This window comes from Protopterus annectens, chromosome 10.part0 (genome assembly GCF_019279795.1).
Source record: "Protopterus annectens isolate FY-2018-M chromosome 10.part0, PAN1.0, whole genome shotgun sequence".
Lineage (NCBI taxonomy): Eukaryota > Metazoa > Chordata > Ceratodontiformes > Protopteridae > Protopterus > Protopterus annectens.
Window position 1 is genome coordinate 1513648259 of NC_056744.1, and position 13621 is coordinate 1513661879.

At 39.1% G+C, this 13621-nt stretch overlaps 1 protein-coding gene across 1 annotated transcript in view; it reads left to right on the plus strand.

The window, feature by feature from the left end:
- LOC122814324 (zinc-binding protein A33-like) overlaps positions 1-13621 on the plus strand; it is a 1202255-nt gene that overhangs the window by 491818 nt on the left and 696816 nt on the right. The window lies entirely within an intron of this gene.

Sequence of the window (13621 nt, forward strand, 5' to 3'; positions counted from 1 at the left end):
ATGGAGTTTTGGACAAGAAAGAAATGTTCTGAAGATTCTACACCACAATGACTATAAAATATATTCAGAAATTAACATGCATTTGGATGTGCTAAGATACATTTTACAATTTCTTTTACAAAAAAAATGTTTAGAATTAACTATACTATTATCTATACTGTAGTGAGAATAACTTGGTATTTTTGTTATGTTTTGAAGTTGTGTGCTGATACATACTTATTTCTGTAACTGAAAATGTCCTTCTATTCAACTCTTGCACTATTCTTAACATGAGGGATTCCCCGCCAAGAGCAACCTGATGTCTGGCCAGTATAACAAAGTCTTTAACTACTTGCAAGTACATGGGACATCGCACATAGGCATACCACTTACGGACCAACAAAGTGACCTCCGCACATACTATCTTCAGAATTTGTCTTCTGCCAGTCTGAACACCATCTTTGATCATTGGTCTGTTCGCCCGAGACATTTGCTGTTATTTCAAGCCAGTTTTAGATAAGTGCCTTGTTTTTTTTTTAACTTTCTACTGTTTTATGAGGGCTTCTTGTCATCCAGGAAAGGCAAATGCCAGTGTGGGAGACAGATTCCACATATAGATAGTCACAAGTAGTGCTTATTTTTGTGTATGGCCTACTCATGACCATAAAACTTGCTCCACTTGCCAGGCCTTTGTGCCTAAAACTTTATGAAGTCAGCTGTCCTTGCTTTCTATTTATCTAGAGAACCATGTTGGATTATCTATTTATCTAGAGAATGCATTACGAAATAAGTGATGGAGGGTATGTTTGGGTCTTCTAGTGAGTTCACTTTGAAAAGAAAGGCCAAAACAGCCTTGGTCTGACTCTTCAACTGCACCTCATATGTTGGATGTTTCTCTCAAGGCAGATGAAGGCCTGAAGACATGTCTGATGCTTGGTTTGGACTCCTCATCTGGTACTGGTTCAGAGATCACTGTGGATTGACAACAGACATATTCTCAGAGGCTCTGCAGACATCTTTTTCAGATGTACAGGGGGAACTGCAACTCATTGTCTCAGAAGGCCCTATGGGGATCCCTCAAATATTAGTTAGAGACGAATTACCGACTACAGTTGCTTTCAATAAGGTGGACATACACCTTAAAAAGAAGCAAAAGACCAAACATGTCACTTCTTCTAGAGAACCACAAAGTGAATGGCAGAGTTTTACCCAGGGCTTATTTAATGCACTTATGGCTCTTAAGCCCCTTCTGATGTCTCTGTCCCTATTCTGCCTTGGACATCTTCCCCACTTAAAACAATAAGGGAACAGGAATCTTCTGAGGGAGATTTTTCTTCAGAATTTGAATCCTTAGCGTACTCTACCCAAATTCCTTCTCCTCTGGAGTACGCTTCTCCAGAAGAGGAGTCTAACGACACTGATTCTCCCATTGAAGAGCTTAGTTTTGGGGAAGCTATTTCAAAAATGAGGGATATTTTCAAATGGTATAGTTCACAGGTTATTGATGTGCAGAAGAGATACTATGACTTAATACAAATGGAGCCACCTTCTCCTTCTGCTGTTCCTCTAGTTTTGCCTGTCTTGATGGGTGCTTTTAATTCAGCATCTCAAAGTCCTGATCCACAGCCTCCAGCCCCTAAGAAGCTAGACCATTTTTACAAAGTGCCAGAAGATAGCAAATTTCTTTGGAGATGTCCATCATCTGATCCTGCTGTGGTCTCTGTGGCATCAGATAAACCTTACAGATTGCTGCCACCTACTACACTTCTCCCTTCTGATAAGGAAAGTAGGACTCTAGAAAGATTAGGGGAAAAAGGTTTACACTTCTGTCACCCTAGCTTTCCATGTATTAATTATCAGACACATATGACCAGACATGATTTGGCTCTTCTTTCTCAAACAGCACAAGTTATTTCTGAACCTTCTGATTCAGAAGGGAATCCTAATTCCTTGTTGTTACTGGCAGCCTCTTCTCAGGTTGCAAGACATTCTAGTAAGTGTAGTTATGATGCAGCAAAAGCATCTTCTAGGGCAGTTGCATCAGGCTCTGTTCAGAGAAGGTACTCCTGGTTAAGACTTCAACCACTGCCAGATGACATTAAAGCTAAATTACTGGATGCTCCTCTGGATAATAAAGCTTTGTTTGGTTCTGCTGCTGCTGAATTGTCTAAGTCTTTTCACGAAAAAGGTAAGGAACTTCAGGATTTGAAACACATTTTTGTCTCGCCTTTGCCTAAATTTCACAGAAATTATCCTTCCAAGACTGCTTTTGTGGAGAAATAAGCTGGCACTCCTCCTTCTAAAAATAGGAAGGGTGGTAGTAGGCCTCCTCCACCTAAGACCTTTCAGTCTGCTTCTATCCAGAAGCAACCCTTTCCTGACAAGCCAGGTAGTCTGTGACTGCTACTTTCACCACAGCCTTATTTTTCCTTCCCTTCATCTTTCCCCATCTCTTCTTGTTTGGGAAAACATAACTCAGGACACATGGATTCTTTCCATTATTCTTTTATTGTCTGGAAATATCTTCCCCCTTTTTGGGGGCAATCCTAAGCTACCTCAGGAACAGTTGCATTTATTCCTATAGGTCCTTCAGGAGTTGTTAAATCAGGGAACTATTCAGGAGGTTCCCCTCACTCACAGAAGAAGAGGTTTTTATTCCAGAATGTTTCTAGTGCCTAGAAAAGGCAGTCGTTGGAGACCAATTATGCACCTCTCTCACCTTAACACCTTCTTGAAGGTTCCTTCCTTCTGCATGCTTTCCCTTCAAACCTTATAGGTTCATAGGTTCATAGGTTGGTACTAGGCTATCAGCCCTAGGGCCTATACAAGCCTAGCCATAACAATTCCCTGGCTATTTCTTCCCACACTAGTTACTTCCCTGGACCCTTGTCTAGCAGGGTGACTGACGTGATCCCTGGGGTGAATTTCCTTTCTCCCATCCAGTTGTCAAGGTTCCTTTTGAAGAGGGCCAAAGAGGCACTCTGCTTGACATGTATGGGCAGTGTATTCCAGAGTCTGAGGAGTCTTTGGGTCAGGAACCTATCCCTCCAGCATGTTTTGTTTATTTTGATGACAAGGTTTAGATCCCTGGAGCGTGTGGCTCTGAGGGATTGGGATTTCTTTAAGTGTAGCATGTCCAACAGCTCAGGATTTGACATGGCCAAATTATTTCCTCTAATTCTTCCTCATGTATTTATGGCATCAGTGGATATCAAGGATACCTATCTTCACATTCCTATTCACCCTCTTTACAGGACATTTTTACATTTCTCTGTTGCTTCCTTGCATTCTGCAGTTCTTTGATTTGCCCTTTGGCCTTTCTACTGCCTCAGGATTATTCAACAAATGCCTAGCACCTGTAATTGCTTTGTGCAGGCTTCAAGTCATCTAAATTTTCCCTTACTCAGATGACCTCCTGATTCAGGCATCTTCTCCAGAGATCTTATTACTGAACCTACAGTTCACTACTTCTCTTTTGCAAACATGGGTGCTGGAACCATAGAGCCAGGGGGAGGGGGAGTCCCACTTTTGCAGCTGCAAGACCTGTCGGGAAAAATGAATGAAGTGGAGTTTTCACTCTAATGTGGATTCGTGCGCAGAAGTTTAACTAACTAAACTAGATGTTCTTGTTCTCTTATTGCTCTGTGTTACAGGAGTTTTGCTGCCACTGTTCCATTGATGCTGCCAGAACCAGAGTCATGTCGGTAAGGAGAGTTTTGTTCTTTTATTTGCAGGAGTCATGCTGCTCCCGTGTGTGTGTGTGTCTGTGTAAAATTCCCCAGCTAGGTATACCTGGTGGTTAGTGTTACTCAGGCTCAAACAAGAGCTTGAACTCTCTATCCATACCACCACTTGTGATTCAGGAAGTTGAGTCCATAGCTCTCCACTGTCCAGATTTTCACAGAATATTTGGCTCATACGTTTGGTCTGTTCCTCGTAAAATTTGTGTTTTTCTGGCAAATCAGTGAGACCTGAATTCATTAAATAATGATAGCTATTTAAGTTTCAATCTTACTATCTTTCAGGAACCACATGGTAACACAAAACACTTTATTTTAGCAGCTTTCTAAGATTATACAAGCAATATTTAAAATGTGTCCCTAGTTTTGGGCCTAACATCAAGAAAATCCATACATCCATCCATACATCCAGACAGCCAGTAGCTCTACTGTAAGTATGGATTTTCTTGATGTTAGGATTACCAGGGGACTTGATGGCGCTTTTATTTCTGAAATCTATAGGAAAAGTTGCCATAGGAATGCATTTGTCCACAGACAAAGTATGCATCCTGGGCACATTTTTAATAATGTTGTGACAGCACAGATGTTAAGAACATCCAGATTGACAGCAAGTGACTCCACCTTCTCTTGTGAATTGAAACATATGGAACAGCGATTCCTTGAGAGGGGTTATAATAAGAAAGAAATTAGCTCGGTTACAGCTCGAGCATATACATCTAGATCTCAGGAGGGTAAGCCATATTTCTCTTCACCCACTCAATTTTGTAAAAAGAAAGTGACCAACTGTAAACTGAGAGTACCAGTTACTTATGCCAGCAACATTAGATTATTGAAGGACATCTTTGCTAAACACTGGGATATACTTAGATCTAATGAGAGAGTGGAATCAATAGTAGGAGAAGCCCCGAGCTATATGTATAAGAATAAGAGATCACTTAAGAAATTGCTATGTTATCCAAAGTTTAACTCCAATACTGATACACACCTTAATATAGGTACATTTCCTTGTCGGGCATGTAACTACTGTCATTTGATTGACAGTAGTGCTACATTTGAACATCCAGATATGCATAAAAATATGTTTTTCAGAGCCAGAGCTAACTGTAACACAGTGAATCTAGTTTATTTAGCCTACTTCACGTTTTGTTACTGTTTCTACATTGGGATGACAACACGTAGGCTACACGACAGGATGAGGGAGCATCAATATGATATCTCCAGGAGAGCTGAGACTAATGCTTTATATAAGCATATCATGTTACTAAGTGCTCAGCACAATTTTAAGTTTATGGTTGTTGAAACAGTCAATGTGGGTATAAGGGGGGGCACATAGAACTAAGGTAGAAAGCAAAGAATTGAACTGGATTATTAGAATGAAAGCTAATATGGGGAAAGGCCTCAATGATAAATGTTCTGTTAAACCAGTTTTAATGAATAGGCCCTTAGCCAGATAGATATTAATTATGTTCAGTATTTTTATAACGTTTTTATGAATGAAATGTTCTATATGCTCTTATGTATGAAATGTTTTCATGTTTATATAATGAGTTCTGAGCTGCATTTTTTGGCTGTTGAATGAAATGCTTTATATGTTTTTATGAATGAATGAAATGCTTTATATGTTTTTATGAATGAAATGTTTTTGTGTTTATACAATGAGCTTTGAGCTGCATTTTTTGGTGTGGCTTTAAGGGCTCTTGTTAATTTCTAATTGTTTCTGCATGCTAATTGGCTGCTCTGCTGTTTAAAAGTACTACAGTTTGGATCTTTATTTGTCTGATGAAGCAGCTGCTGCTGCGAAAGCGTTTACTGTTTGTTCTACTGTTTGTTCTGGGATTAAATTCTTGAATTTTACTGCTGTGTTCCGCTGCCTCCTTTGACTGTGATATTGTATGATTTATTTTTTGGAGGACCAGTTTACCTACACCATAGTCTTTGTTCTTTGTTACATTACTGTATGTATGATGAGTGCTTTGCTGATTCATTTGAAAATGGCAGGAACACTCATTATAATCATGTCTTGGAATACATTCAAATAATGGTCGGGGGATGAAAATAAATTAAAAAGAGATTGCAACTGGAAATGCAAGTCTCCAGCCTAATGTGCCTGCCTCTGAGCAGTCATATAGTGCACTGTGATTGGATCTCCAGTCATAACATGCTTATCATTTGTTTGAAACACTGATATCAAGAAATACACCTTGAGAGCAAACTCAGGAAGTGACTCTTGACACCCATGTTGAGAACACATAATAAAAAGTTATAATCAGAGAACACATAATAAAAAGATATGATCAGTGACCCGATCATTATTTTTTCATTTGCATGAAGTTTTAACATGCACTGCCAGTTATAGAAAAAAAGTGAAAGTGTAGATGCATGAAGTGTTTTACCTGCCTTGAAATCTGGAAAAGTATTTAGCGAATACTATCAAGAAGACAGCAGCACACGTCTCAACGTCTTCGCTTAAGAATTCTCAACAAATCCCAAAACAATGGGGGGGGGATCAAAAACTGGGAATTTTTTTTTAAATATTGCTCTAAGTCACATAAAAAAGTTATCAGAGCAGTAGATTTTGCGCTAACATGCATTTTCTATTAAAATAAAAAGTATGAAACTCTAATGTCTAACATTATTGACTGAGTGTAATCTCCAGTGTTTTACCAGAAAATCAAACATTTTTCAGGGCAGGACAAAAATATGACTCAAAATCAGTGATGTTCTGCAAAATCAAGGATGGTTGAGAGGAATAGACAGCAGACAGACACAGTGCACAGCCTGCAGAAGGTAAAACAGCTTTTAAAAGCATTTATACATTTTGTTAAGCTAGATCAGGTATCTCAAACTCAAATGACAGCCAGTATTGTATGAGGACTAGCAAAGTCAGGCAAGGGCCCCAATCCTCAAAACAAAAAAAAATGCACACAATATAACCAGAAAACTAGTACTGCCTCTTCCCTCACAGGACCCCGAGTTTGAAATCCCTAAGATATAATGACAGATAATTTTGTTTTTAAGGGAACTGTGTCCCCATAACCCCCTTGCACCTACTTTTTAAGGTGGAGAATGGGGGATTTAAGGTGGTGTGCCAACCTCCTTTACAAACAGAGTTAGCTTTAAAAACAAGAAGACAAGTGCTGCAAATTTTGTCAAACTCAGGCAAAGGCCTAATCTCCAAGACAAAAAGAAAGACAGGAAGTGTAGCCAAAAGACTAGTGTAGTTTCTTCATCATCATCATCAACATCATCATCATCACCACCAACCCTCTTTCTTCCATTTTCTACATGGGGTTGAGGTGTCATGTCAACTGATGCCATCTGTCTAATCAATGCCACTCTCCTACCTTCTTCAGCACTCATGCTTGACTGTTTCAAGTCTTCTGTCACACAATCCATTCACCTCTTTGCTAGATTCCCTCTTTTCCTCTTGCCTTCTTCCTGTTTGTCCCAAATCTTCTCAACATATTGTCTTCTGTTATTCTACACATGTACCTGAATCACCATATTGTGCTCTGTTTGAGCTTTTTTGCAAATGAAACTACTTTGACTTCTGCTCTTATGTAGTCATTTCTTCCGCTGTCCCACAGTGTGCCCTGTAAGTATCATACCTTTGATCTCTATACATTTCAAATGACACAGACTTGTCAAATTATCCTGCCAGAAAAAACATTCTGACAAATATAGTCAAATGTTTGTAAATGAGGCAAAATGAAGAAATAAATTCTAACAGCTTTTAAAAGCTGCTTTACCTTCTGCCTTTTTTCTTTGCTGGCTGTCCATAGTGAGAGATCCAATGTTAACAGTGATTAATTAATGATACCTAGATCAATTTGACAGTTTGCAAAGTGTCATTAGGCAAATGTGATTGTTTATAGATAACTTGTAAACTATATAACTGTCAAACAGTTCTTTTTTGTAGGTATTGCAGTTGACCACCTTTCAAAAACAGCACAGTTTGACAGTTTACAAGCCATCTGTAAGCTGTCAGAATCATTTAGTAGTTTTCAATCCCTTGAACTTTTATTTTTCAAAGTTACATACCTCCTACAAGTTGATGCCCTTGGCAGGTGCCCCATTCATCATACCTTTCCTGTTGTATTAATGTGTGTTATTGTACACTTCTGCAATGTATGAACCATTGCAGATCATCTTTTGTGGACAGTGTGGCACACATCATGTAAGAAAGATGTACACAGTTTGTTACTCTGTGTTTCACCAATGTGCTCGTCATTTCTCAGATCCCTATAGAGGGCAAATCATTATCAGTGGCAAGATATGTATTCCTACAACATTTGTATCATTATTGGACTTCTGGTAAGGTACTGTACTGAGAAGCAGCTTCGCCATGGAGCTCTGCTGAGAAAAGACAACAGGGGGTTTTAAATAGTGATGTGACACCTAAGAAATGTCTGTAAAAACTCAGAACCCCTGGAAAGTGAAGCAGTTAGAGATATGTAATAGATAAGTAAGAGGTGATGTAACAGAAGAGGAGGAAAGTAAATGGAGGACAGCAAAACACAAATAAAAAACAAGTAGATATAGGTGGAATAGGGGAAGAAATAACAAACAGGAACAGGAGAGGAGTAACAGAGTGAGCAGACAAACCCCAAAGCAAGGGGGTGCACTGTCATGGTTATAACAGACAAAGGAGTTAAAGCATGGGTGACACCTACAGAGACACAGAAACACTGAAGCTAAAGGTTGATTATGTAAATATGTCTATAGTTGTTGGGGGAGGGAAGGGGTGCGATCCACATACAGCCAAGGCATAAACAGGGAAGATGATGCAGCAAAGGTAAAACTTAATAGGAAAACTAGGGAATCCCCAAACCATTTTCCAGACAGGAAAGGAACAGAACAGACAGAAGAAAAACAGAAAGGAAAGAGTGAAAGGAGAAAGATAGACTATGATGGGGGATAGTACATATGATATCCCATCATAGATTGTAAATGGCCTGGGAGTAAAGAAAAAACAATGCAGAACTGTGGGGCATTTTAGAAAGATGCATGTGCAGATAGTAGCCCTGGAAGAAACACACTTGTTGAATGAAGACCATAATAAATGAAGAGGTAGGAGGTATAATTTAGTTATTAGTTCTTCTTGGGGACACAAGAGGAGAAGGGGAGTGGTCATTCTTAAAAAAATGTTCATAACCATTGGAGATAGGAGGGAAATTAGAAAATAGGGGAGGATAGGATGGGAGGAATAATAGGAGATATTGAAGGGTGAAAATCACAGTATCAGTATATTCTCCACCAGAGAGGACAAGAAAAACATTAAGAAAGTTATTGGCAGAAGCAGCTAAATTTCAAGAGGGGATAGTCTGGTTAGGAGACTGGAAAATAACTACATCTAGAGATCAGGCAACGAGAGGTCCAAAAAGCAGAAGGGTACCAAGGAAAGAAAGATTCCTCAGAGAACTTCTAAAATCCATAGGAATAACCAATATCTGTAAGCTAGGAAGGCAATATAGGAAACGGGATATTTTCATATTTACTTCCATAGGCATAGCAGCTGGAACAGACTAAATAGGGAAGTAAGTCACTATACAGCATTAGCATTTTGTGAGATTGACAGCAATGAAACCACTCACACTATTAGGATACATGGCATGAAAATAAAGAGAATCAGAAGAAATAGTAGCAAAGCACTGGAAACTACTAGGACACTTATTAGAAAATAAGGCAGACGGAATGGTTGGTGCAATTTATATTAAATTAAGCAGGTGAGGATTGGCGATCAAGAGGGGTATGGAATAGAACAAAAGATAAAATAAGAAGGGAAATTTAAAGGAAAATTAAGGAGAAAGAAAAATGCATTAGAGCTAACAACAATGCTCTGTTAGAAGAATTGACAGATGTACAAAGAAGAAAAAGGATGGGGCTCTGGGTAATAAGGAAAAAGAGACAGACAGACTGACAGACATTAAACAAATAATACAAAAACTTGAAGACCAAAGGATTTAGAATAAAAAAAATAGCTACAGAAAAATGTATGTTTCAGTGCCAGCCATAGAACTACTAAAACTCTGGTTGTCAAATTGGGGCAGCAGGAGATGAAAAAAGGATTTGTAGAATAAAGAAAAATGGAAAAAAGAGGTAGAAGTGAAGTTGGATAGAATTCTAGCAAAGTCAAAGAATATCATCAAGAGTTACACAGAGATGGTGGAAGTGAGGCACTTGGAGAGGAGGAATGGGGAAATAAGTGGCAGTTCCCAGATATGGAAAAAAATTCAGGTGGTAAACTAGTAGAAAGGATAACAAAGAACAACCTAGGGAGGCATGGGGAAGGACAGCCAAAGGAAAGACACCAGGAAGTGATGGACTACAAACTGAATTAGGGAAACTGGGAAAGAGGAAGGTAATATATAAATTGGTGAAGATTTTTAACAATGCAATGAAATGGGAAAACCCACTGGAAACATGGAAAAATGTGATGATTTCTTTGATTCATAAAGAAAGGAAAGACCTGCTGGTTACGTTGTCCTACAGACCCATCTCAGTTTTAAACCATAATTATAAATGCTTTATGCAAATTCAAGCAAAAAATTTGCAAAGCTATTAAAAGAAATTATAAACATGGATATAAAGGATTTGTGAGGGGATGTATGACACAAACTGCCTAACTGAAATGTTACTAAAAATGTGTGATGCTCAGGAAAAGGGAAACAACTGGCAATGTTCTCACTGGATGCTAAGAAGGCACTCATTTGGGTGGGATGGAGTTACATGTTTGATACAGCTGAAAGGTGGGGATTTCCTGAAAAGTGGATTTGGTTAATACAAACAATATATTCAGTAGAAACATTTGTCAATATAAGGGCAAGAATCTTGGACAAAGTGCACATTGAAAGAGGGACAAGACAGGGATATCTGTTATCCCCCTTTTATTTTCACTGTATATTAATCCACTAGCAGAAGCAATTAGAAAATCATAGTTAAATGGGTATAACAGGGTGGAGGTAGAGAAAACAATCACATTCTATGCAGATGATACACATATCATATTGACCCAACATGACATGGATCAGAAGAAACTGCAGGGAGTAATAGAAACTTTGGGAAGGTTTCAAGGTACGAGTTTAATGATAACGCAAAGGCTGTGTGGGTGGCAGAAAGGGAGACCAGGGAGGAAACAGAAATAGAAATGGGCCTCTGGGAAGACACAGATAAATATCTGGACATATGCATAAGTGGCACTTTGGAGCAGAAAGTCACAAACACACAAAACATTCTGAAGATAAAAAGGCAGTTGCAGTTATGGAAAGCACTAAAATTAGACCCAGACCAAAGAGCACATGTTTTGCAGATGTGTATTATGCTACAGCTTTTGTATGCAAGGAAGGCCTTTTAGACCCTACCTGATTCAGCCATGCTAAAGAGTTGGGAAAGTATGTAGAGATTACCTGTGGAGTGGAAAAAGCCAAAAGGAGCCTGGGAAAGGACAGCGAAGATAAAAGAAAAGGGAAGATTAAGAGCACCAGTTCTGTTAAGGAACATATAGGTTTGCATAATCGGGACTGTATTGGGAATAACAGATATAGATTATCAGGCAGACTAGAATAAGATGATATGAGTCAGAGAGCAAAGTTGGAGAGAATGGGTACATAATAAGGCATTACTGGCAAAAGTTAAATTTAGCACTGAGAAAAGATATGCATCGGGTGTTTAGATGAATATTGAAAAATGGCAAGGGGACACAAGAAAAGAAAAAGTAGTAATGGCAGGTGGGATGGGGAAGATGGGAGAAAGAAGCACAATCTATAGAGATGGTGAGAAAACAAAACAGAACAAAAGAAGGCAAAGTCCTGACCACAAATAGTAAGCAAGAGGGGGAAGGATCGGAAACTTGGGGAGAAATACAAGAGGGGTTCAGTTTAGAAGATGCTGAGGAAAGATTCTTTTGGAGATAGGAGGTGTATTTTATCATGTTTTCCTTGACTAATGATATTGAAAAGAGACCCTTTTCTAGGGAGAAGACATGTTTTATTACAGATTCTCCTTGTCTGATGACTTGTAAAAGCAGCCTTCCCAGTGAAGTGAAGACCTTTGTTTACTGCAGTTTCTTCTTTCATGACAGCGTTGAGAACCTTTATACGCATTGTCTGCCTGTCAGCCATGTGATGTCAAGTAATTTAATACTTAACGATGATTAACTGCAGTGTTCATTTATTATCTTCCCTTCTACTCACAATTTCGTTTCCATCTTGCCAACTAACTTATCTATGCATGTAGTCACTGATCACATGGCATCCAAAGGCCAGATTTAAAACCTTATTTGCCCTGTGAGCAGCATGCCAAGCAATAGTTATGCTTAGAATACAGCAAAGGTAATTCCACAAAAGCAGGTGATAGGTGTACATGTTAATGTAAACTAGTGACATCATCATACCTTTGTCTGATTTCATACATGATAAGTCTGTGAAATGGCAACAAATGACATTGGAAATAGATGTTGGGACACACCATTATTTGCAGAGGCATATACTGCATACACTATGCAAAACATTTATAAACAGAAATAAACTATGTGAAATATTCAGAGTAAAACAGTACATCAAAGAGGTGGTTCAGTAGGTGGGGATGCTAAAAGCCACAATTGAGGAAGACCTGCAAATGTTGTCCAGAACAGCAGTGAGCTGAGATTCAGTTAATCCAGCACTCAGATCTGGAAATTGCTGACAGATACAGGCTTGACAGAGAGCTCATGCAGACTACAGGTTGGGTATGTGCAACTCATATGTCACCATGTAGTCTGAGGGGTAACCCAGTCCCCTAAAAACTAAAGTGAAACTATGTTGTGATGCACTGACTTCTAGGACATTTCAGCAACACATAGGCGATAACTGTAGGAGTGTCCCAGACAGCTACAAGTCACATTCTAGAAAGATTCCTATCAGTCATATGCTACACAGCATGTAAGTATATGAAATACTCCATAACCCTACAGGAATGACAGTCTGCCATGGAAAATTCTATCAAATTTCCAATTTCTCAAATTACATCAGTGCGATAGGTTTTACCCACATTCCAATAAAAATCCCCACTGGTGGTGATGATTATTGGTAATACAACCAGAAAAGGTGGACCTTGCTCAGCTGTCACATAATGTGCTTGTCAAGTGGCCTGATCTTACACCTAATAGCAGCATGCCCCTGCTAGTGTGCAAAATACCTACATATGGGGCAGAGTGCCCTACAGGCAATGTTTAAGGATAGGAAGTACAAGAAGGACTAATATTAGATAGGTATATGTGCATGACACTGCACAAAGCTAAACCTTTTGTAATGCAGCAAGTACATGTAATGTCATTTTCTTTCCATTGCAACAGGTGACTGTGTTTATCCACTAGAGCCATGGCTTACAACACCCATTTTATTCCCATCAGCGCCTCCTATGGATGGATACAGTACAGTGCAGCACACACAATGACATATAAAACCATTGAAAGTGTATACAATGTGTCAGTGCATAGCATATACTCCTCAGAAGGCTGAGCAGTTAGTCACCATGAGTACCATGTTGTACAATGTAAAAATTAAGCTAGTGGCCAGTCAACTCAAGGAGACAGTGGACTGTCTCCTGAGTCCTGGTAACTAAGCATGAACAACCACAGACATCAACAGTAGATCAGGAGGACACAGGTGAGATACCAATAAGGCATGGGCAGTCCAGTATATTGCCATATATCTAAGCACAGGCAACCTAGCAGGTCATCAAAGTCTGGCTGAAATGTTACGAGTCATGACATGGTGGTTGCTTAGCCTAGCTGTTAGCCATACATCAGTTAATGCCTTCATGTTATATTTTTGTCTCCTGCTTGCCACCCTGTATATCATCTATGCCAAAAGTAATGTGCCAGACCTGTGCTTTATATGCTGTTGGAATGTTTTTCTGTTTAC